Here is a 27202-nt window from a genome sequence, read left to right as displayed (position 1 = left end):
ATAGGAAAGAAACCTACTTCATTTCGTATAACACAGTGTTTCCCAATTTTTTTGAACAAAGAACCCCCAGAACATAGGAAAATAATGTCCTAAATCAATCTAATTAAGAGAGTTTGCCAAAAAAGAGAGAGTATGCTTGCAAAGTTTTTTCATGAAAAATCTTTTTTTTTTTAATTGTATTTATTTGGGGCACCTGGGTGGCTCAGTCATTAAGCGTCTGCCTTCGGCTCCGGGCATGATCCCAGCATTCTGGGATCGAGCCCCACATCAGGCTCCTCCGCTAGGAGCCTGCTTCTTCCTCTCCCACTCCCCTGCTTGTATTCCCTCTCTCGCTGGCTGTCTCTCTCTCTGTCAAATAAATAAATAAAATACTTAAAAAATAATTTTATTTTTTATAAAAATAAATTTTATAATTTATATAAATTTTTTATAATTTATATAAATTTTATAAAAATATATATATTTATTGAGAGCGCAAGCATGAGCAGAGGAGGGGCAGAGGGAGAGGCAGAGGGACAAGCAGACTCCCCGCTAAGTGCAGAGCCTGGTGCAAGGCTCTACACAGGGCTCTATCCCAGGACCCCAAGATCATGACCTAAGCCAAAGTCAGATGCTCAACTAACTGAGCCACCCAGGCACCCCACTAAAAATCTGTTAAAGGATCATCTCCCTAATGTTTTGTAGCCAAATATCTGTGGCACTGCCCTGCCTCTTCTCTGGTAAGAAAAGCAACATGGACCTAGCAATTGAGCACAAACTAAAGAATATGAAGCTCTGAATTCTCTTCCTGGTTCTGCTACCTACTTGTTCACTTTTCTCATTTTTTTTCTCTTTTCTACAGCTGTCTATAACCAGTAGGATTATTTTGTACTACGTTTGTTAAACATAGTGAAAATATGAAGCCCCATATGCAGGATAAATCAAAACAGACAAGTCCATGATCAGAATCACCTAATTCATTTTTTATTTGCAAGGATAACAAAAAAAAGGGGGGGGTCTATTCTTAGCAAGATAATCTATGCATTCAGAAAGCAACCATTTCTGATGTTAGTAATATTCCTTTCTCTCATACGTAATAGAATATAGCTCCAAGATTCTGTAAGGATACACTCAATCATAAACAGACACATGTGAGTGCATACCCACGTGTGTGTGTGTGTGTGTGTGTGTGTGTGTAATGAGGTAAGTTAAAATGAAGAAATTCTGTTTTGAGAGCTGTCAAGTCATCCAAATTGATTACATAAGCTAATTGATCTGTGCATGCAAAAAGATTACAAGGAGACCATTACACATCTTAATAAATCTGCAAAATATTTACTTCACATCAGAAACAACTGCAAACACTATGCAGTTCTGGAAACTATCAGATTTTAACTTTCATTGGTTTGTTAAAACACAAGATCGTATTTAGGACTTTCACATTCAAATCACCTATCGTTCATCACTGTTCTTGGCCTGAGACAATAGCTAAAAGGAGACTGAGTCAGTGAAATTTTTGAATCACACCCGTGAGTAAAAGTAGTCAAAAGTTTTCACACTCCCAGTTAAAACAATGAACACAAAAACTGCTCTAAAATAATATAAACTAATCCTGCTTTTAGATATGGATACAAATCAGATTAGAAGAAGCACAGGAAAGTAAGCAGTGCTTTTGTCAGCCTCTTTACCATGGTCTGGCTTGTGTGAAGATGGAAAGCAGGAAAGTGTGGGCTCAAGCAGAGTGGGAGTCATGGGGCCCAGAGACCTTCTTGGCTTCATTCCACCGAAAATATGATTACAGAATGCTTTCTTAAAAAGGGAACTCTCATAAATATACAGAAATCTGTTGAATTTCTCCACACTAATAACAAATTATCAAAAAGAAAAATTAAGAAAACAATCCATCTTAAAATTGCATCAAAAAACAAAAAAACCTAGGAATAAGCAGAACCAATGAGGTGAAAGAACTGTACACTGAAAACTACAAGATAATGATGACAGAAATTGAAGACACAAATAAAAGGAAAGATATTCCATGCTCATGGACCGGAAGACTATTATTAAAACGTCCATACTTCCCAAAGCAATCTACAGATTCAATGCAATCCCTATCAAAATTCCAATGGCATTTTTCACAGAAATAGAACAAACAATTCTAAAATTTGTACGGAACCACAAAAGACCCAAAACAATCTTGAAAAAGCCAGAGGCATCATGGTTGTTGGTTTCAAACTCGATTACAAAGATATAGTCATCAAAACAGCCCGGTATTGGCATAAAAAACAGACACATAGATCAATGCAACAGGATAAAGAACCCAGAAATAAACTCACACAATCATGGTCAATTAATTTATGACAAAGGAGCCAAGAATAAAAGGACAGTCCCTTCAATAAATGGTGCAGGAAAAACTAGACAGCTATGTGTAAAAGAATGGAAATGGACCACTATCTGATACCATACACAAAAATTAACTCAAAAGAGATTAACGATTTGGACATAAGACCTGAAGCCATAAAGCTTCCAGAAGAAAACAGGCAGTAAGCTCCTTGACATCGATCTTGGTGACGTTGTTTTATATTTCACAACAAAAGTAGGACAACAAAAGCAAAAATATATGTGGGACTATATCAAACTAAAAAAATTCTATTCAGCAAAGGAAATCATCAGCAAAATGAAAAAGCAACCTACTGAATGAGAGAAAATATTAGCAAATCATATAACCAGTAAGGGGCTAATATCCAAATTATACAACTCAGGGCATCTGGGTAGTTCAGTCAGTTAAGTGTCTGCCTTCAGCTCAGGTCGTGATCTCAGGGTCCTGGGATCAAGTCCCACAATAGGCTCCCTGCCCAGTGGAAAGTCTGCTTCTCCCTCCCCCTCTGACCCTCCTCCCCACTTGTGCTCTCTCTTTCTCTCTGTCTCAAATACATTTTTTAAAAAAATTTTTTTAATTATACAACTCAATAGCAAAAGAAAACAATCTGATTAAAAAACAGACAGATGATATCAATAGACCTTTTTCCAACAAAGACATACACTTGACCAACAGGAACATGAAAACATGCTCAACATCACTAATCATCAAGAAAAAGCAAATCAAAACCACAAGGAGATATTACCTCCTACCTGTTAAACTTAAAAAGACAAGAAACAACAAGTGTTACAGAGGATGTGGAGAGAAGAAACGCTTGTGCACTACTGTCGGGAATGTAAACTGGTGCAGCCACTATGAAAAACAGTGTGGAGGTTCCTCTAAAAATTAAAAATAGAACTACCATATGACCCAACAATTCCACTACGGGGTATTTATCTGAAGAAAACAAAAACACTGGGGCGCCGGGGTGGCTCAGTTGGTTAAATATCTGACTCTTGATTTCGTTTCAGGTCATCATCTCAGGGTCATGAGATCAAGCCCTGTGTGGGGCTCCAAGCTGGACATGGAGCCTGCTTAAGATTCCATCTGTCCCTCTCCCACGCCTCCTCCTCTCTCTCTAAAAAAAAAAAAAAAAATGAAGAAAACAAAAACACTAACTTGAAAAGATATATGCACCTTACCATGTTTACGGCAATATTTACAATAGCCAAGATATGAAAACAACCTAAGTGTTTATCAACAGACGAACAGATAGAGAAATTGTGGTGTATATATACACAGACACAGACACACACACAAACACACACACGCACACACACTGAAGAATATTATCCAGCCATAAAAAGAGAATGAAATCATGCAACAACATGGGTAGACCTTAAGGGCATTATGCTAAATGAAGAAGTCAAACAAAGAAAGACATATACCATATGATCTCATTTATATGCAGAATCTTAAAAACAAAACAAACAAACAAACAAAAACAAGCTCTTAGATACAGAGAACAGATTGGTGGTTGCAGGGGGAGGGGGTGAAATGGGTGAAGGGAACAAAAGGTATGAACTTCTGGGACACCTGGGTGGCTCAGTGGGTTAAGCATCTGCCTTCAGCTCAGATCATGATCCCAGGGTCCTGGGATCCAGCCCCGCATCAGGCTCCCTGCTGAGCAAGGAGCCTGCTTCTCCCTCCCCTCTGCCTGCCGCTCCCCTTGCCTGTGTTCTCTCTCTCTCTCTGTCTCTCTCTCTCTCACATACATAAATAAAATCTTTAAAAAAAAAAAAGAAAAAGGAATGAACTTCCAGTTGTAAAAGAAATAAGTCATGGGTATGGAATGCATAGCATGGTAACTATAGTTAATAACATTTTACTGTATATGTAAAAGTTGCTAAGAGATTAAATTTCAAAACTTCTCACATTAAAAAAAAAAAAAGTTCCGTCACTATGCATGGTAACTGATATTAACCAGATTTACTGTGGTGAAATTTCATAGCACATACAAATACTGGATCATTATGTTGTATACCTGAAACTATCACAGTGCTGTATGTCGACTATACCTCAATAAAATAAGCAAATAAAATTTGAAAAGCACCCTCCCAGACCTTAAAGTTGCTCTTTTACAACTGCTTTATTATCTGAACTGCCTGATGGACTATAAATTCCTTGAGGGGCAAAGACTGGGTCTGTTTTGAGACTGTGCCCAAAATGCAGTATATGCTCAATAATTATTTTTAACTGAAATGAGGACAAATTGAGTTTCACACATATTAGAGAAGGAATCCTTTTTTTTTTTTTTTACTAAGAGACTAAGAAAATTTTAAGGGCAGAACAAGACAGTAGGAAAAACATTCTAACACGGTTATCACATCACTACATTTATTGATAACAAAAAAAGTCTTACTTTAAATGGGTTAAAATCTAAAATTTATGTTACATGCAGAGAGTGACAAACCGCTCCTGAAGGACAGACTACAAGAGCAGAAAGAGCAGTGAGACTACTGGTAAGAAAACACACCTACCTTGAACCTTACCCAGTCCCTGTTACCTCTGGCATGAGAAACCCCAAAAAATGCCACAAAACTGCAATCTCTTCCTAAAACTAAGATTCGGCAATTTACTGGATTTGAACTAGGATGAACCACAGTATTCAAGGGGAAACTTTAAATGCTTCTGTGTCTTAATGCAATAATTAGGCAGAAGGGGGTAAAAACACACAGAGGAGGACAAAGGAATACAGTAGAACAAATCTTCAAAACATGAGAAGTGAGAACACTCATTGTTTCAGCCTGTTGGTACCTGGTGATACTGCAGACTGTCTTTACAAGGCACCCAGCCACTCCTGTTTGCTGCCCAGGTGCTGCAGCAAGAACAAATTCTGGAAAAGAGCTTTGGAGACCCTGAAATGTAGTATGCTTGCTTGCGTATCAGAAAAGGAAAACTTTCAGGAAGAAAAATGCATGTAGGGAAAACCTATGTTCAAAGTTCTGAGGTATTATTAAATTGCTTACTTTTTAAAGTTATTTTGAACTCTAAAGTTTACTGCTCAAAAACACAAATAAAGAGGAAATGTATTTTAAAGCACCCATAGGATTTTTTTAAATGTATACACATTCTGTTTATGTATAAAGTATATACATGTATTACCATTCCCTGTATTAAACTATATATTATTAGTAAAGCTTAATTTCTTTTTTGGTTTTTTACATAAAAACACATACAAATTCTATTTCTTTCTTCCTATTCCGCAGTGAATTATCATGCACTCACCTGAAGTTCTGTGCTGCCCTCATAATGGACCATTGCCCTGGGAGTTTGAAAATTTGTAAATAAATCCTCAAGGTTCATAAAATAGACCCTAGAGGAAGTGGCAGAATATCTGAGAGAAAAAAGAACACTGGAGGAATAGGTTGATTTGACCTCCATAGGGACATAATCAGACATTCGGTCTCACACTATCAATTAAAACTAAAAATAAGGAGGGGCTCCAGGCTGGCTAGTCAGTAGAGCATGCAACTTTTGATCTCAGGGTTGTGAGTTTGAGCCCCATGTTGGGCACAGAGATTACTTAGAAACAGAATAAAAAAAAAAAAACTAAAAAAAGTCATATAATTATCGGGATGATTGTATTTTTTAGCAATTAAGGATGGATTTCTTAAATTGTATTAAAATTTATTTCTTTTAATATTAAATTCCAAACAAACCTTTAAAAAATACTTGTTGGGACAATTTGACTGATTACATAAATGTTGTCAGAATGGAAAAAAAGTCTGGATACCGCTGTTTCTAGACAGAGGTGAGAAAATGGGGAGAGGGACTGATAGCTATACAAGAAAAAAAGAAAAACAAGGGAATCTGAATGGCATAAACAAAAACTGAAGTTGTAGAGATATCATTATCTCAGCCATGTTGAAAGAACATAGATTATTATATGGGAGAAATCTGTTTTATGTGTGTATAGACAAGAACATTCACATGGCCAGTATATACCTTCATTTCTGCATAAACCCCTATTACCTTTAATAGCATCCTCACTACTTGACTTCAACTGCCTGAGTCTGATAATAAATTCACCAAAAGAAATATCCAGTGACAGGAAAAGATAGATTTACAGTTTTCCCCTGGGATCCCAGACATAAATTCAGTTTTTTCTTAACGCCCAAAGTTGCAGGTGCTTTCCATTTTTACAAATAGGTTTTTGTATGACTTGTCCATTATGGCATGTTATAAATAAATTTCAGTTATTTCATTTTTCATAAAAGGCTGTTCATTAAAATCCCATTTCAATGATTAAGCCTTAGGACACAAGGAACGCTGTTGCAATGACTACTGGGTTCTTCACCAGCACACGGAGTGTTTTAGTCATCAAGGTCTATCCCGCGGTGCTGAAGCTCGTTTCTAACCTAGTCAGTGTACTCTTTCCCTTTCAGGATATTTGTTACTCCATTTCTTCTCCTTTTCCTCCAAGAATCCTTTCACTTAAGCAATACTGGCTCATTTTTCAGCAAAATTTTTGTCCTCACTTGGCCAAAAGGAAAAAAAAAATTACTACAGTTGCCACCTGTTGAACATTTTCAATTTCCACAATTTCCTCTCAATAAAATGCTGACCAGAATTACCGTAATTCTGAAAGTGTTCTCACTGGCTCCTTACTTAAGGCTGGAATAACTTACCACTGATGGACTATTTCTTTTGATAGTTACACATTCTAAGACTGCGTTTTACTACTGCCAAATCGAACACAGACGGTCTCAATGTAGAAACCCCAATCTAGCCTCGGTCTCTTTCCTGATCAGTCTTCTTCTTGGGGCTTTCACTTCAAACTGCTGATCCCTGGAGTCTCTGGCCTTGTCTTTATGACTTATCAATTCTCTGTACAAACCGCCGTCCCCTCTCAAAGGGCGAAACACTGAGATTATTACAAAATGGCCCCTTTATGACATCATAGCCACTCTTCTTTTGCATTTGTCATCACTCAAATCACTATGCTTCAAATAGCCATGCCTACTATATCATGCGACATCATCAGGCTGAGGGTCACACTAGTTCTTGAGCACTTCCTTAACTTCCTCTCTCCTCCCACCGGTTTTCAACATTCACTGTACTTTCCCCATCTGGAGATGAAATGCTGATGTGCCTTTCCCCATCTCCTATCCTAAATTAGACCAAAACACAAACCAGGCCCTCCACCTTCTCAGCTACAAAGACTTCACAGACTCTGTGTACAGTGGTGTCATGAGAAAAACTAGTCCAGGGAAAGAGAATCCCACTATAAATGTTGAACATTTCCATCATCTCATTGCAGTGGGTTACTGGCGGCCCTCAAAAAGACACGTCCACGTCCCAGAAAGTGTGAATTTGATCTCATTTTGGAAAAGGAGCTTTGCAGATGCAGCGTTAAGGATTCTGAGACGATGTCATCCAAGATTTTTCAGGTAGACCCTAAATCCAGTGGCCAGGGTCTCCCGTAAGAGATACAGGGGAAGACACACAGAGGAAGCGGCCATGGGAAAAGGGAGGCAGGGACTGGAGTGATGCAGCCACACACCAGGGAGCACTGGAGCCACCAGCAGTGGGAGGAGGCAAGAAGGACACTCTCCCAGAGACTCCAGAGGGAGCATGGCCCTGCCACCACCTTGACTTTGAACTGTTGACCTCCAGATGGTGAGAGAACAGATTTCTGTTGTTCCAAGCCACCCAGTTGGCGCTAATGTGTTACAGTAGCCCTGGGAAACTAATAAACCCATTAGAATGACATAGGGCTTGTTTAGGAAGGAAACACTCAAGTCAGGACCCTTGAGTGCAAATACTTACTGGGATCACAAAAATTCGAGTCCCCTAATGGTTCATTTATCCAGTAAGTAGTGAACACCTATTGTTTGCCAGGTCCTATGCCAATAATCGAGAATACACAGGAAAGCAGGGGGGGAAAGTGTTGTTCCTGCCTGAATAGAGCTGACATGGTTAGTGTTTCCAGTCCAAAATGAAACCAAAGGCAACTCCAATTTCTAAAGGAAAATAAATCTTGGAAATGCTTTTTAACTGGAAGTCCTTAATTATGTATCAAGTAATTAATGCCATGTGAATAAGTTTTCTTCCAAGCATGTAGCTTCAAAAATGAAGTAAAAAAGCATTTGGCCAAATATATTTGGGACTTTCCTGACTTTAAGTCCTGAGGAAAATGATTGGAAGTACACAACGAACTCCCAAATGGCAATGGTGATAAAAAGGACCATATCATCATTTGTAAGTATTGTTTGTTTCTGAAGGGCTCAACACACCCCTTGTATGTTGTGTACACTTTTTTTCTTCACCGTAGCCCTGACAAATTTGGGAAATCCCTGAGGTGGGATGAAGCATGGGCGTTACCTGCTTAACCATATCCACATGCATTAAGAATGACGATAACTATCATTTATTGTGACGATTATTTTCCAGGCACTTTGCCTAATGGTTTACACACAGAATTTCATTTGATCTACAAAACATCCCTAAGAGGCAGGTACCAATGACCCACTTTCTTTGAAGTCAGCTATTTATCTGCATTCCTGAACACCTCACGCCCCTTCCCACATAAGGGACCATGGATGTGGATGTTTTGGTAACTGCTGACTCCCTTACTGTTCCTCTCTGCCTTTGCCTGGCCTTCGTCCCTTGCAGTTAACTGCTAAACTGAGCATCACCATCTTAGACATAGTGATTTCTAATCACTTAAAAGTGATTATGCACCTGCAAAACAGTCTTCATTCTACATTAGATAGAGCTGGGGGTAGAAACAGCTTGAGGCCTGAAGGGACTTTCCTAACAGCCTGGGAATGACCACTATCTGCTCTGACCTCCTATGTTACATTCAGACATGACACACACACGCCAACATCCCGTCATTCAAACTCTCTCCACCCTCCCCTCCCTTCCATCACTCCCCTTCTGTTTTAGCCTGCCAGTGCCCCACAGCAGTAGCAAGGCCAAACAGATTCTATGGCAGAACTAGCACAGAATTTGCAGATTATCTGAAGCTGAATTGGCCCACAGTAAAAACCTGAAAGATGGGGGCTTTAAAAGAGCCTAAGGGAATCTGCTGCTACAAAGTTGTATCTTAAAAGGTAGTCATAAGACCACCAGTTTTAGAATCTCCTACAGCATTAAAAATTCAGCTTCTCAGACTCTACCCCAAGCTTACCGAGTCGGGAGCACAGGCTTGAGGCCCGGGAATCTGCACTATTAAGATGCCCAGTTGTTTTTTAATATGCCCTAAAGAGTGGAAACCAAAAGATGAGGAAATTCCTGTAAGACGGGATCACCAAGCGGATTTCTGCTGCTGTAGGTATAAAGGAGGTGTATGGGGGGCAAGAAAAGAGGGCAGAATGGCCTCAAAAATGAGCACCAAACCATACGAAAACTACTGTGTGTAGTGAAAAGAATACTGGATTGGGACTCCAAAGACCTGGGTTCTATGCTCAGCTCTATTATTCATTCAAAATGTATGTATTGACTACCCACTATGTAGGCAACATTGAAAGAGGCTCAGGGGGATACAGCAGTAGGCAAATCCCTGACTTCGAGGAGCCTGTGAGACAGACCAACAATAGCAAGTAAGCAATGTATATTGTTCAGTAACATAAAAGTGATCTGAAGAAAAACAGATTTGGGGATAAAGAGTGATGGAAGTGATGCTATTTTAGAGAGAGTGATCAGATCTGGAAAGTGGAGGAAATGAGGTAAGCAAACCATCCCAGTATCTAATGAGAGAGCATTCAGCTGGAATGGAGCTTGTATTCAGATGGAATCGCAAGTAGGAAGCTTTGAGGAAAGGAGTGTGTTTATTGTATACAAGGGAAGAAGGAAGCAAGTGTCTGGAGCAACTTGAGTCTATGAAGGTCTAACTCTTTTCGTTCCAGAAGCTTTATTTTGTCAACATGCATTTATAAGTTAAATTTAATTTCCTGTATTTTGACCCATAGTGGGCATGGTCTGCAAAATTCTGATTTAATTTTCTAAGTACAAGGGTGACTTGACAAAGTTCCAAGTCCTTGCATAAACAAATTAACAGCTAGCCATCTACATGTCATGGTTTTACAACCTTTCCCTGACATCTCTATAAAGTCATCCTATTGAGTAAGTCAGAAAATTTCATCGTATCTTAATAATTTCTAGTAACTTATTCTCTTGAATGCACAAGAGAACGGTGGAGCCATAGTTCCTAGCCATGAACGAATTAGCGTGGATTTGTTTGTCAGGTTAGTTGAGGGTCAACAACCTGGATACCTACTCAAGCACAGGATGGCTTCGGAGCGGAGACAGGGGCGAGGAGGAGGAAAAGGACAGAAAGAAGAAAGCCAGAGATGTTTCTTCCTGTGACCAGGATTCACCATGGGATTCCACCAAATCCTGGGTGGCTCAGAAGGCAGTACGAAGGCAGCATGAGGACCCCAAGTGTGCGCACGACAGGCTCCAAATGATGGAACCCCTTGAGTGGAACTAGAGATAAAAACACAGAGGGGAAAATTCAAGAAGATATTTCAAGACTGAAAGAATCTTTTTATTTTATTTGCTATGCATGAAGTAAATCCTTCCAATTTAACTAACAGAAGTGAAACTTTCTAATTCACCACTCAGCTGCCTCTCCTCAGCCTCTTCCGTCTCCCTCTCCTCTTCTATGGGGCCCGGCAGGCTTCCGAATTCACAGCCACGCAGAGTCCCATCGGCCACCATCATAACACCTTTAAATAAAACAGCAGACATCTAGAGTTCCTTCTGGTGTTATTTGTTTGTATTTAGGCCATAGCTTTTTACTTGGGAAAAAGAAAAGGAAGCCTCTCAAAGATAAAGTTGGCCAGAGATGATCTTCTCAGTTTGAAAATGAAGACAACCAGAAGGTAAGGGTCAGTGCGGGGGCGGCGGGGGGGAGTCTTAAGAATAGTTATCTCCATGTAAAGTACTAAATTTAACAAATGCACCAATAACAACACAAAATATGAACAACTACAAGAAAAACTACAAAAATATGACCTAATCTCTTTGGACATGGTAAAGAATCCACCCAGTATTCAAGGTCTATGAAATAACTATATTCTGTGCCACAGAGTTCAAAGACTCTATGAGATGCGTCAATTCAGAATGTGGGTTTATCAGCAGGTACACTTTTATTTTTTTTTTAAGATTTTATTTATTTATTTGACAGAGAGAGAGAGACAGGCAGTGAGAGAGGGAACACAAGCAGGGGGAGTGGGAGAGGAAGAAGCAGGCTTCCAGCAGAGGAGCCTGATGTGGGGCTCGATCCCAGGACTCTGGGATCACACCCCAAGCTGAAGGCAGACGCTTAACGACTGAGCCACCCAGGCGTCCCAGCAGGTACACTTTTAGAATGAATAATAATCAGCATTTTAGTTGCCTTTGTCTTTGTATTGCTACCAAAAAAAAAAAATTATCTCAAAATTATGTTCCTCCTGGACTCCACTGAGTGAAACCAGTTGTTTTCACAAAACTGTTGGCATGTTTCTCAAGCCAAATTCTAAACAACCAATCTTCTATCCACCTGAAATATGCAGTTAGAAATGTAGCATAGAAAACAACATGTTTTCATAATTCTGCACCCGTCTGTCCTTTTGATATTGATTTGCTCCGGAGTTCAGTCCTTTGCCTGCTCTTTTTTCACTCTACATATGTGTCTCCGGGCAATTTCATCCATTTCCATAGCCGAAACTACCATTACAATGTTGATTAATTGCAGACCTATTTCCAGCTCAAACTCACATGTCTAATGCCTACGAGGCATCTACAAATATTCCATGGGGAAAAGAAGCAGGAGAAAAGAATGAACTAACATTTGTTGAACAGCTACAAAGCTCCAGCATCTCAGACTTAGCTCAGTATCATTTATTATCCGAAAGCTCTGCCCCTTCTTCCATCTACTTCCTGCCCTCGTGGTTCCACCTTTTACCCAACCACCGAAACCAGGCACTGAAGAAAAGTCAACCTCGACTGCTTGCTCTCGCCTGACCACACATTCGACTCGTAGGAAGACATTTTAGATTCTGCCTCAAAAAATATAAAAATTATATTTTTAATATAATCCTTTTTCTACATCCTCACAGCCACTGCCATAGTCCAGGCCCTTATTCCTTTTCACGCGAGATTACAAAGCTACCCTTGGCTGTTCTCCCTCGCTCTAATCTTGGCTTCAGCAAAGTTATCAAAAATGCAAATATCATCATGTCCTTCTCTTGCTGAAAATGTTTCAATGACTATCGAGTATCCTCACAAGAAGTCCAGATTCATTTCCTGCTGGTCCCTCTGACACAGCACCAACGCTAACGTGCACACGTTTCCAAAGTATGCAACACTCATAGCACGGTGCTTTTGTACATGCTTTTCTTGATACCTCCAGAACACTCTCCCTGTTTTCTCTTCCCCCTCACCTTCTCAAGCGTCCCTTCTCTGTGCCAGGACAGCTCTACGATGACATTTATCATTCTGCATTCTTTTCCTCAGAGCAATCTCTCTGAACTTTTAGATTGAGAGCCCTCAAAATCAGACACCGTGTCTTTTACCCCTATGTCCCCAGCATCTAGCACAGGGCCTGGAACCCAACAGGCTCTCCAAAGAATTTGAGCAAACAAGTTAACGTGCGCCAAGTTCCTTTACCCACCCGTGACACCTGTGACATAGAAAGCTATGACATGTTTGAGAGGTCATAAGATGCACGAAGCAAAGTATCAACTGCTATTTGATACGGTAACTACTGCATATTCCTAACTGAAGGTCTACCAGTCGCTCAGTTACACAGTTAAGGAATTTTTCTCTCCACTCTTTTACAAGCATATTTCTAATTAAAAGACAAATCTAGTTCATCAGAACAGATGAGTTTTAGGTAAAATGAAACGGTGCCCTTGTGACTTACTTAGCATGGCAAATGGAGAGTCAAAAACAATGAAAGCTTTGGAGGTGATCCTATTGAAATTAGTGACAAAGCTAGAAGGAAGGGAGGATGGGTGTTCTATTCTCTACACCACACTGCCTCCCTGTGGGAGGTTTTCTGGGCAAGGATGGACCTAGAGAGAAGCAAATCCAATTTCACGGAATTGTAAAGTGGTTGTAGTCAGATTTTATGTCCATTTATACCAAAAATCCACTCCCAAACACTAGGCTATGAATGGTGCCAGTGGGGTGATTTGTTTTCTGAAAGACGGATGCCCACTTTTATGGATTTGGAATAGAAACATTTTGTTAATTTAAAAATAAGTAGTCCTGGGAATGATTTTTGCAAATGTCAAGACCAAGAAATGAAATAACCACAGTCTAATTGTTTTCTCTTTACTACTTTGAATAATTATACTTTAAAGGTCTTAATCACTTAATTTACTTATGAGAAATATATAATCCTAAGATCAATGTCCCTAAAAATCAAAAATTGCAAAAGGAAGACCTTCCATTTGCTATGTACCAAACGCAGCATTTTTAACTTAGTTTTTAAATTATTTAATTACAATGATCAAAAAATCAATATAGTTACATTGAAATTAATGTTTCCTCCCTGCCTGGGAGCTCTCCTGAAGCAGAGCTTGACAAACCTAAACAACGTCAGACGCACTTTTTCAAGTTAAAATGGTACAACCAGGTGCAAAACACTTTAAAAGTCCATTTTCATTTACCTGGTAGAAAAAGAAATTCATGGAAGGCAACTTTTCAAAAGAAAAAAATCTTTTTTGTTATAGGCACAAAACACATTTTTCATGATTTCAGGACTTATTTATTTAAACATGCCCCAAGTTTGTAACAACACACAGGCATCATGGCAGAAAATGGTCTTAGTCTTTTGTTTGCCACAGGAGGCTTCGAGCAATTTCCCGTGAGGAAATAATTGCTCATGATCTACCTGAATGCAAATATCTAAAGGCTCTGCTTCTGAATCTCCGGGAATCTCAAAAGTCTTCGGCCTCATGACTTGACTATTACCTGACCAGCATCCTTTGAAGTGGTTCTGGATCTGCACTATTATTTGAAAAGTATGGCTGCCAGGAAAGAGTTGCTATTTCCTTGATGTCTGTGGAGCAGCTTGCTTTCCTGTGACCTTTACCTGTGGTCCCTGTCGCTGAGGCCACAGATTCATGTCCATGTCCGTGCGCTCTGGTCCACACATCCGGTCCTTGTTAGACACTTTGACTGCCTTTATCTTAACGGGAAGGGAAACATATCCATAATACTGACTCAGCTAGATCCACATTTCTATTCTCTCCACAGGTCAAGTTGCTTTATTTACTATGCACACACAAATAAAAGCCTGAGGAACATTCTTTTTTAATGACAGGCAATGGAAGTCCACATGCCATCCACATGACAAGCACATGAATTCTGCATTTCTGTGCTAGTATTATTAAATACCTCAGCGATTAATAAAGACAATGGTGTGCCTAATGTTTTCTTATGAGCAATTGGAGGCCTTAATTCAAGACATGGCAAGAGAAAGAGTTAGCCTGAGGGGAAGATTAAGAGAAAAGAGAGAGGAGAGCTCAGGGAATCTGCCTGGCACTCTCTCAGAAAAGAGAGGCAGATACTTCAACATATTGCAAACTCAAGCCAAAGGGGAAAATGGATTGCTAGCATGAGGGAAAATGTGGAACAGGAAATAAAGCAAGTATATTTTCCATTTTCTCTCCCCTACAGAACTGGGCTTAAAAGATTCAAAAGGGAGACAACTCTTCCGAGTCAAAGCACCTGGACTTAATCTGGAATTTGTCACTAATTAACTGTATGAGCTTGGCCAAGTCAACCTCCCTGGGACTGAGTTCCCTTATATTTAAAATGAAATAATAATTAGATAATTATTAGATAAATAGGACTGTTTGGGTTCTAAAAATCAAAAGCACATTCAAGGGCAGTTGGAGAAGGCTGTTCAAGGATAATTCAAGGGGGATTGGGTTGAGTCCCTATTCTCACTTTTTTAAATCAGATACTGAATACAATCTTTACTTTTTAAAGAAACTCCACACACCCCTAGATAATACTTCACGACTCTTCATTAGGAAAGAAGGGAGGGTAGAGGGAGGAAAGAGAAATAGAAGCAAAAGAGCTAGCCCCAAATAGAAACAATTCGTAAGTGAGGGCAAGGAGGAGGGAGAGAGCACCAGCTGGACAACAGAGAGACGAGGAAGGAGACCCAGGAAAAGGAAATGCTTTGAGACCTTAAGATATAGATTGCCATGGCACATGCAGGTAGCAATATACTGTTTGGTATTGATCAATCTGATAGGTAGGGAGCTAGAGAGGAAGGTTTTCTGGGCTAAGGAACACTGACTTTATCCTGTCGCCAATAGGACTTACTAGAGGTTTTTAAGCAGTTAGCAAAGTGGGTAAGAGCTTGGCCTCTACAGCCAGACTGCTCAGACCAAATCCTGGCTCTGTCACTGGCCATTGGGTCATTTGGGGAAAATACTTTACCATTCTGTGCCTCAGTTTCCTCATCCATGGAGTGGGGATAAAAGCACCCATAACATAGGGAGGTGTATCCCTGTGAGGTGAGAAACACAAAGTGCTTAAAGCAGTGCCTGGCACAAAGAAATCACTCAACAGATAAGGACTGTGACTCGTACAATCAGATTTTCCACCTATCAACATCATTCTATGGGATGTTTCTTAAAGTCCTATGCGTAATTACTGTGGAGAATTGAGATCAAAGTATGAAGCAGGTGTTGGACTAAGTTGGAGAATTTTCTATAAAGAGTATCATACTTTTTCTCCCTCTGAATGAATAAAGCAAAGTCACAATGACCTGTTAAGATTTAGGAAATACGTTTGGGATTGAAAATATACAATGGATTAGAAATTATTTATACTGGTCAACATGACCTAACCAGAGAAATGTTTTTATTATATCTTTCATCACTAAAGTTATCTCCCTAAATCAGATTAACCACTGGAGATGAAAAAAACTCCCCTAACTCATCTGTGTGGGTTCGGCGGTAAATACACCAATGAAAATGAAGACATTCTCTCGTAAGATCCAGCTGCAGAAGAGACAGTTCAGTAAGAAGCTAAAAACCAGGGATGTACTGTATGGTGACTAACATAATATAATAAAAAAATATTATTATAAAAAAAAAAAAGAAGCTAGTCTTGGATGCTAGGGTGGAGCTAAAGTTGGGAAGCCATCTCTGAGAGCTGGGTCCTGTGAGAATGGGACCTCTATGAAGGATATACTGCTAACTTGCTGGGGTGTTGGCCCAGTGCCCAAACCCACTCCTCTTGCTTTCCCTCGCCAGGAAATATGGGAACCTGTACAATGAAGCCATGGACTGGAAGGGAAATTTAAGGCCATCCCTACTGGAAACAATTCTATTGAGAAGGATGTGTATACCCAAAGACTCTTTTTTTTTTTTAAGATTTTATTTATTTATGTGAGAGAGAGACAGCCAGCGAGAGAGGGAACACAAGCAGGAGGAGTGGGAGAGGAAGAAGCAGGCTCATAGCGGAGGAGCCTGATGTGGGGCTCGATCCCATAATGCCGGGATCACGCCCTGAGCCGAAGGCAGATGCTTAACGACTGCGCTACCCAGGCGCCCCCGTATACCCAAAGACTCTTAACCTGGGACACAAGAGAAAGAATGGGAGTGTACAGGGAGATGATGATTACTACCAATGTAATGTTCTCCCATGTATGGTTTTCTGAATTCAACAAATAGGTCTCTTTTCCATCTTTAAATGTCTGGAGTAAAGAGCACTAGACTTGGTCAAATCATACATGTGAGCTAGGGAGAGGTGAAATCAGTTATTTCTCAATTACTCAAGTCACTCAGGAATAACTCCAAGAGTATGAAGTCTCACAGCTCTGATAGATTTATCGAAGGCAGGAAGACCAGTTAACAAACTACCACAATAGCCCAGGCAAGGTATCAGGAGGGGTTGAACAATGGAAGTGAGAAAAGCGGACTTCAGAGTCATCTGAGGGAAAGGGGCGGCTGCTGCATGTGGAGCTGTGTGGGCTAACGGTTGAGCTTGTGAACTCTGGAATCACACTGAACTGATTCCAAATCTCAACCCTGTCACACACCAGCTGCATGAACTTGGACAAATTATTTCATTTTTCTGTTCCTCAGTTCCCTCATCCAGAAAAGAGGTGTAAGATAAAGCAAGCCAGAGCTAGGACAAAACAAGTGAAGACTGTATTTGCATAACCCTGAGAGGGTGGCCTGCCTTCAATTTTACTCCCTAGGCATCTCACTTGACTCATCTTAGCTCCAGTCCTGATAAAGAATACCTACTTCACAAAGTAATCGTAGAGATTAAATAAGCTAACATGTGCAAAGTGTTTAAGTGTTTATATGTTTAAGAGCATATAATAAATGCTAGATCATTAGTTAACACTATTACTGATAGGTTTGAAGGGTTAATGAGAGGAAATAAAATTTTAGGTGAACTCCCATTTTTCTGGCCTAGGTGATGCAATGACTGTTGTCATGTGCCAAGAGAGATATGGGAGAAAGAACAAGCCGAGGCAAGGGGTGAGATTGACAGCTGGATTTGAGGTACGTATGGGGCAACTGGGTGCAGATAACCAGTAACAGTTAAATAACCACCTCTAGCTACCTTACTGGAACCTAAAAGTAACGATTAGACATAGGCCCTCAAAGAGAAAGAACGATGCATCGGCAGCAGCAACGATGGAAGTGGATTACATCACCCAGGAAGCCAAAGTGGGTAACTAGTTTTGTCTCTGGGAAAGCGACCCGACAACTTCTTCCCAAAATGCCCAAAAGACATAGAAAGAGACAAAAGCTCTCAGTACCCTAAATTAGGCCAAATTAGCCACCTAATTCCAGAGTCCAGAAGTATCTCTACTTAAAACCCAGCTGAATACATAAAGTAGACCACCAGTGCTAGATCTCCTTTTGCCTGCTTGCCCAAAAGTCAGCAGGGACGCGGGGAAAACTTTCATCCCTTTCCCCCACTGTACCAAAAAAAAAAAAATTGGAAAGCCAACTCTGACTGTTGCTTTTTTTTTTTTCCTTTTTAGATTTTATTTATTTATTTGACAGAGAGAGACAGCCAGCGAGAGAGGGAACACAAGCAGGGGGAGTGGGAGAGGAGGAAGCAGGCTCCCAGCGGAGGAGCCTGATGTGGGGCTCGATCCCAGGACTCCGGAATCATGCCCTGAGATGAAGGCAGACGCTTAACGACTGAGCCACCCAGGGGCCCCTGACTGTTGCTTTTTAAAAACCAGCAGACCACTACTCTCTTACGACCTCTGTCAATTCCTCCTCTTCTACAGTCTAATGAAGAAAGTAACTTCTAGGAATCCAGACAGTGAGTGAATGGGGGGGGCAAGGGGTGCAGTGGGGGGAGTTAAGAAGGAGAGAATGGACTGCGTGGTACAATGCCTTCTGGGAGTCAAGAAACGTCTTAATTGCAGTGCGTGTATGGAATGGTACGTTTGTTTCTCCCTGTCCTACTTACTTTACTAATACTTGAGTTTAAGAGGTATAATGAAGGGTCTATTTCAGCAAAACCTACTGGAGTCAACCAAAGGCTATAAAGCTGTGGGAAATGGGCTAGCTGTGCACATTCACTTGCCTTAGCACATTGGAGAGCCTTCTAAAACCCACTGGGCAGAGAATAGGGCCAAGGGCGACTTGGCCACACATCCTGCTTTGTAAAACACCAAGTATAGATAGATTTATCTTTTGAGAAAGCAGAAAAAATAAAGAGCTTTATAAGGGAAAATTCTTCAGTCTATAGGAAATGAAACTTTTTAATGAAGACTCCGAGGAACCATTCTTCAGGAGGCTGGAAACATTTTCGATATTTTGGTATCCTCAGCAGAATATAGAGTCATTGACTCTAAGAGACAAGAGGAGACTGAAAGACAACAAAATAAGATAAAATATATGTGAAAAAGGAGGGATGAAAAGAAATGAAAATTCAGTAATATAACTTATATCCTTATAGAAGGCAGTAACATATTATTGAAATTGTAAAAAATCAGTGTTTAAAGGAAAAATCTGAAAAGCTCTACCAGAGATTAGATTTTTAAAAGACAAAGAGATAATGATAAAAGAGAGAATAGCATACTCAAGGAAAAGAAAATGAAGATCTAAAGTAAGAATTTTAGCATCCTAAACAAAGCGATTATCATAACTGGATCTCACACAATAATTAAAGACATAATTGAAGAAAACTTTGTTGACTTGAAAATAAAACACCTGATTTCTCATATGAAGAGATACCATGCTCTGGTAAACTCAATAAAAAAGATAGAGCTAAAATCACATGGCCAAATATTTCAATGGCAAGAATACAAAAGGTCTACAAGGACAGGGAGGATATTTTTTCAAAAGAATAAAACTCAGTTTGTCATTAGATTTACCAAATAAAACACTAAATGCTGAAAGAGAGAGAGAGAGAGAGAGAGAGAGAGACTGTAGTCTAGCCAAACATGTAAAGGCAACAAAATATATTCTCAGTGATACAACAGCTTAGAAAACACACTATTCAAAGACCTTCTTGGAAAATCTTAAAGACTTCTAGCAAATATAATCAAAATTAGAGATAATCACTGTTTGGGAAGATTTCTGTGTTCTGACTCAGAAACATAGTTGGATGATGCATGGTCAAGTGGACCCTGCCGCCTGGAGAGGAACGCTTGATTCCGCTTCCCCTAGTTTCTACCTACTGCTGCTTCTCCTTCTCCAGAACAGGAAGTTGACCTTGTGCACCTTTATTCCTGGATCACATGGAACCTACTGCCATCATTGATAGCTCATAAGATAATAGCTGATCTATTCTGTTACCTCCTTGCAAATAATGAAGGAAATATTTAAGTGATTAGACATGGTGATAAGAGAGTAAATAAATCCTTTTTACTTACCCTCCAAATAAGAATGACATAAGGCAACGTAATGATTATTTCCATTGCAAAGAAACTTGAGTGATGATTTTCTATAACACTTAAAACCCATATTGGCCAGACAAAATTGTTGGGATTTTTTTCCTTTACAAAAGATTAATAGAACTCTTGCTGTAGATGTCTTGCCAAGCACCTCTTCGTGCTATCTCGTAACAGAAAGGAAATGCACAAATGCCAATTGTAGCTATCTCTGGAGGGATAAAATTAATGGGAGTTATCAGTGTGGATGATGACTAGTAATGATGTCAAGGAAGTCAAGGGAGAAGACATAATCAGATTATCGGATACTGCAAAGGCCAAGTAGACCAAGACTTAGTGGCCCCTATCAGATTTGACAAGGCAAGAGCTGTGTCAGTAGAATGGTGGACACAGAAATCAAACAGAATAGTTTGAAAAGTGAAACAAAGGAAGAGCAGTAGGGGCCTTGAAAAATATCAGAAGTTGAACGCTCAAGGTAGCTGTCATGGGGCAAAAGGGAGAGTTCTCATCCAAAACACCTAAAGCAGTATGCTGTTGGTTTCCTTACCATTCTTCTCTTGCCTCTTAAAAATCACCCCCAGTATCTTTTGGAAATCCATGTGGTTCCAATGAATCTTCCACTATATTTCTATAGTGTATAGGACTGGCTCCCGTGGCCCTCGACTAACCCAATCAAGGCATTCTATTCCCCTGACACAGTGACTGGTTCATGGGCAGCTATGGGGCCTACACTGCTCCAAACGCAGGGACAATCAAGATTTCTGTCAGGAATTCTGGGCACAGTTGCCAGGGCTGCCCAGGTCACCCCTCTGAGAGCTACATTATATTTCATATGACTTGCGTCCCCTGGAGTAGGAACACAGTGACCTTGAGAGATGTGCTCTAGAAAAGATGTACTGTGAGGATATGACATCTAGAAGCTGAGGCCATCTTGTGGCCATGGAGAGGAGGAGTACAAAGCCAGTATATGAACAAGCTGAGTGACTTGAGGACAGAGTAAATCACAAAGCAGCACAGCAAGAACCCAGACCAAACTTCCACTGCAACTGTCTTACTCTGCAGTTTTCACTAACATGAGCCCAGGAATTTTATTATTAACCCAGTTAGAGTTGAGTTTTCTATTATATACAATAAACATTATTCTCCTTTTGTGTGTGTGTGATACCCTGCTTCCTTATTTGTTCTTACTGCAAACATTCTATACAAAGCCTTCAGTTCCTTTTTTTTTTTAAACAAGCAGGCAAAGCCACCTACATTCTCCAGAAGAATAAAGGTTAAAATTTAGTAGGACATTTCAGGAATTTACCCCTGCCTGGGCCAAGAAGGAAGACAAGGCAGCGCTCTGAAGCCCATCCGATTATTAAGTCAGTCTTCTTCTTCCCTCCACGTACATCGTCCCTGGGAAGATGTCCAGGTGTGAGGACCCTTAAGTTCTTGTTCTCCACATTTCCATCAGAGTAAGCCTGTGTTCATGTCTCACTTAAGGCATTTCTTACCTTACTATTAGTAAACTTTCCATTTTCTTCTGTATATGTATTTTCTCTGTGTACTATTTTATCAGTCCAAGAAAATGGAAAATCCTTTAGGTTAATTCTTAAAACAGACATCCCGTTCAGGTTTCTTTCCATTACACCACCATACACAAATGAGTGTCTTTTCCACTGGACAAAATTTACTGAATATGTCTCAATTTAAAGAATTAAAATGAAAGGAAAATGCACATTACACCAAAAAAGAATTTAAGAAAAAAACGGCAACCCGAAAACCCGAAAACTGAAACTCGCTCTGCCACACTCTGGAGGGCATTAGCGTAATCCTCCCTACTCAACTTTTGCCTTTAATCATACTTTGTCTAATGGGAGGTTCTCTCCCCTCATGTGAAAGTTGTTAAGTACATACAAGGTAAAATCAACCCATATTTTCTTGATCCTAATACTTCCCAATAGTCTAATTTGCAGACACACAAGGCCATGTTCAACACGAAGAACAGCGTAATGATTCCCTCCCCTCCGAGCAGACAAAATGACTTCAAAGCGCTACTCAGGGGCGGGGGGATCTTCAGCTTGATTTCTAGCTAAATAGTCATTTACCTACACTATACTCCCTTTCCAAATACACATACATATACACACACGCACACACACACACACAATAATGAACATCCAAGAAATTTTAATCTGGACCCAGGAAAACAACTCCTTAAAGACATAGGGGATAAAGAAGTATGGAAAATAATGTGTCATCCATGTATTAATATCCAGAGGAAATTCCACTACTAAATCTGTTCTGTCATTATGAGCTGAAGAGATGACATTCTACAGCCCTCAGAAATGCAGTTACCAGCTGGACTGCTAAGTAGTCTACTGGATATAAGGTAGGTCTCAGGAGAATGACCCAGATACATAAAAACACACAGTGAAGAATTTTTAAATTGCTATTGTTGAAAAGACACAAAAATGACTGCTTGCTCATATGAACTTCAACAGCACTTATTAGATTACAAATAACGCTTAGAGTATTTTAACTTTTTTTTATCACACTATTTTAATCATATAGTATATTTAGCTATTTGACTACTGATGTCCATTTTGCAAAAGATGCTCTCCTACAGAAACCTTGGGTAATACACAAATCAAGTACATTTTATTTAGAGAGTGATACAAGACCCCTGACTTAATTACTCTGAATTCTATAAAATAAATTGATTCAATATTAGCAATAAAACATAGGAAAATACACTTACTTGATTTACTAATGTATCTCCAGGTCGGGAGCAAACTATTTAAAAGGTTTTAAAATTTTATCTATTCTATATTTTGTGTGAACCTAGGGACTCACTAACTTTCATAATACTAAGAGCCAAGAAGGAATTATGAACAAATAGTTTAGAAAATCAAACCACTGGAGATCTGATTAAGTTGCCCAAAAATTAAAGCCCTCCTTATCCATTAAATTTAATATTAGATGTTGGTTAATGACCTTTTTTTGTGGAACATTAATTACATGTAACCTATGCTCTTATGGAAATTATGATATTATGCGACACAAACATGAAATCTGCTGAATTGTACCAAAGATGTTTTCTTTCCCTTTCTTTTACCCCAGGAAAACACATTTGAAAGTCTTTTTTAACAGCTAGTAATCTCTACAATATTTATAAGAAAAAAACAACTTTACTGCACCCGTATGGTGCTGCTGGGCATTTCCACACTCCTGAACAGGCAGTTCAATCATCTAATATTATCCTAATGTGAACACATTCCATCCTACTCAGAATCCTAGAATGTCAGAATTTTATACATTATATTTTTTAACGTATAATTTATTCTTCTTAACTGAAAATCCTAAAATCAGTATCCACTTATTTCAACTGGCAATGACAAACTTCACTCAACCTCTGCAGAAGAACTTGAAAGCATGAGTAGAAAGATAAAACGTGAAGCTGGTACTTTGTGAAAACGACAGCCAATATAATACTCTGGTATTTGTTGACTTAGTTGGCCTTGCATACTACAGAATAGCCTAGAGATTTCCAGTTCTACAGAAAGAGAATATCAAAGCGTGTCTTGTCCCCATGGTTTGGAGATGTTTTTAAAGGAAAGCTAAACTACGCATATTTTGCATAGTCCTCCTGTCGGGTTGGAGAGATAATAAAAGAAGCAATGGAACTGATAACCATAGGTCCCATGTGTGTGTGCAGACCTATTTGCTTAAAGCTACACAACTTAGGGGCATGTGAGTGGCCCAGTGGGTTAAGCGGTTGCCTTCAGCTCAGGTCATGGTCCCAGGGTCCTGGGATCAAGCCCCACATCGGGCTCCTTGCTCAGCGGGGAGCCTTCTTCTCCCCTGCCTGCCGTTCCCCCTACTTATGCTTGCACGCACTCGCTCACTCTCTTTCTCTGACTCCATGTTGAATAAATAAAATCTTTAAAAAAAAAAAAAAGCTATGCACTTTAATCTATTTGTATAAAATAAAATTCTAATCCCAAACTAATAAGCTAAAAGGTGTGTCTGATGTAGAAATGGCACTTAAGGCCACCTGTAAGGTCAACACTTTGGGAAGAAAGTTTGGAAAAGTGTATGTTCAAGATCATTCACTGTAGCGTTGTTTTTAACAGCAAAAGACGTGTGTGTGTTAAGTAGTTATGGGTATTGATTTTTGTCATACGCCTTCTTATCATTCATAGGAATAATCACACCATTTGTTCATCTTTACTTTGCATAGTGAACTCTATCAGTAAATCTTTAAAACTTGAAAATTGTTACATTATTGAAATAAATTACATTTTCTCGAGGTTTGTTGTTTTATTGCGAAGATGGATTTAATTGCTAATATAATGGTGTTATACTCAGGCAAGTAATAAATATTTATTTTCTTTAAATATGCTTGATTTTTACACCCTGTCCTCATCCACGGTTCCACTACCATCACCTAAGGAGTGTATAGGGCTCGGAGTCTTACTGAGGACCAAAGCCTTGAGAAGGGCTGATGAATCCTCACCTATCCTTCTTTACTGTTCCCTCAAGGCTCCATGGTCAGCCCCACCCACTCCCTGCAGGTCTGGCAGTGGTTCTTCTGCTCCTCCACCACAGGGAACAAATAGAACAATTTAAGACCAGACTGGGAGCACGCGCTCCCCGGGACCAGGAGTCGGTGCAGACCTGTGCTGCTCATGGAACCCACATGGTTTCATTTCCCCTCCGAAGCCCCAGAATTCCTTTAATGGTCGTCCGAGGGAAAGTCTTCTCATCTGAATTCCTCTCAGAGGCCCTCCCTTCCACCTCTCCCTCCAAGACCCCTAAACTATCACCTCAATAGGCTCCAGCTTTTAGAAGCCAGACCTGGGAAAGAAGTGCCTTGCAGGCAACTCGGGCTTCCCAGATTGCCACAAACTTCCTCTGAAGCAAGGAAGTACAGAGCTAGCCACCTGCTCTATTGCAAAGAGAAAAATGAGATGAGAAAAAAACAATACTTTAAAATATTTTTTTAAAGATTTTATTTGTTTATTTGTCAGAGAGAGAGAGCACAAGCAGGAGAAATGGCAGGCAGAGACAGAAGCAGGCTCCTCACTGAGCAAAGAGCTCGACGTGGGACTTGATCCCATGACCCTGGGATCATGACCTGAGCCAAAGGCAGCCAACTTAACTGACAGAGCCACCCAGTCCTACATTAAATGTCCTACATTAAATGTTTTAATAATTTGAATATTTGAAGAAGTCTCCTGTCACGTTAATATTTTATTTAATAAACTGTTACAGATATTCAAAAAGACTCATCTATGGTCTCCTTTTATGTGCCATCTTTGTATAGTTTTGATAGCATTGTTATAATAGCTTTAAAAAAAGAATTTAGAAGCATACCTACATTCTCAGGACTCAAATTTAAATAGAATTAAAATTATAAGGTCCTTGAAAGTATGCTAAAATAAACCTGTAAACTCATCTGAGCTAGTAGTCGGTATTTCAAAATTTATCAATATGTTCCATAATAAATGATATATGCAGTTGCTCTCTTTCTGAACAATACTGGTAATTTGTCTTTTCCTAGAAACTTTCAGATTTTCAAATATATCTGAAGAGGTTCAAAAAAGTTATTATCTTAAAATTATTTTGATTTCTTCTTTATCTTTAGTAATTCCCTTCTTATTTCTAATTTTGTAGGTTTGTACAAAAAATTGTTTTTAAACAAAGAAAAAGTGACAAATCATATCAGACAGAACAATTTATAGATGTAAAAAAAAGAAAATTCACAGTCACCTCTTAGGGAAAAGTAGACAGAAGAACCAAATTCGGAGCTGCCTTCTAAATTGACAAACGACACCATATTGATTTTCTTTTGCCCAGCAGTTTGAGTTCAAGCTGTTCTGAGTCCTTCTTAGGAAAGATTTAGTCATTATGTGCTCAGAACGATTCACTGTTCAAGAAGTGTAAAATGCTATCTAGTCTGGAGGAGGTATTTGCACACCCACGTTCACTGCAGCGTTATTCAGGAAAGCCAAGATGTGGAAGCAACTTAAATGTTCATCGGCAGATGAATAGATAAAGAAAATGTGGTCTATACACACAATGGAATATTAGTAAACCTTTAAAAAGAAGGAAACCTTGTCATCTATCCAATATGGATGGACTTTGAGGGCATTATGATAAATGAAATAAGCCAATCACAGAAAGACAAATACTGCATGATTCCATTTATAGGTGGTGCCTAAAGTACTCAAACTCCTAGAAACTGAAAGTAGAATGAGGCTGACAGGGGATGGGGTTTAGGGAATGGTGGTTATTGTTCAATGGGTACAGAATTTTGGTCATAAAAGATGAAAAATTTCTGCAGATCTATTGTACATGTGCATAGCATTAGACTATTGCACCATACATGTAAAAATGGTTATGATGGTAAATTATGTTGGTTTTTTTGGCCACATTAAAAAAATGCTATCTACTGAAAAAGATAAATACCATATGATTCCACTCATATGTGGAATCTAAAAAACAAAACAAATGAATAAACACACAAAAAACAGAATCAGACTTATAAATACAGATAATAAACTGATGGGTGCCAGTGGGGAAGGGGATGGGGAGTGGGCAAAATGGGTGAGGGGGAGGAGATACAGGCTTCCAGTGATTGAATGAATAATTCATGGGAATAAAAGGCACAGCGTAGGAAATATAGCCAATGATATTGTAATAACATTGTGTGGTGACAGACAGAAGCCACACGTGTGGTGAGCACAGCATAATGCATAAAGAAGCTGAATCACTATGCTGTCCACCTGAAACTAATGTGACACTGTGTGTCAACTAGACTCAAGTAAAAAAAAAAAAAATTAATGCTATCTAGGGACATTGTAAGGAAAGTTCCCCAATTTTTTGTATTTTTGTGTATGTCACTTTTTTTTTTCCAGTTGTAAATGTGGGTTTGTACTAACATTTTTGAATTCTCTCACCAATCGGTGCTTCTCTGTACAAAA

The 27202-nt window shown here is 39.4% G+C and overlaps 1 long non-coding RNA gene across 1 annotated transcript; it reads left to right on the top strand.

The window, feature by feature from the left end:
- The first annotated feature begins 11107 nt into the window (after nucleotides 1–11107).
- On the top strand, nucleotides 11108–18416 carry LOC117804387. Its single transcript, XR_004628753.1, has 3 exons — nucleotides 11108–11229; nucleotides 17786–17874; nucleotides 18363–18416. It is a non-coding gene; the product is annotated as an uncharacterized LOC117804387 (long non-coding RNA).
- The last annotated feature ends 8786 nt before the right edge of the window (nucleotides 18417–27202 follow it).

Source organism: Ailuropoda melanoleuca, chromosome 11 (assembly GCF_002007445.2).
Source record: "Ailuropoda melanoleuca isolate Jingjing chromosome 11, ASM200744v2, whole genome shotgun sequence".
Lineage (NCBI taxonomy): Eukaryota > Metazoa > Chordata > Mammalia > Carnivora > Ursidae > Ailuropoda > Ailuropoda melanoleuca.
This window is presented reverse-complemented; position numbering and strand designations above follow the sequence as displayed.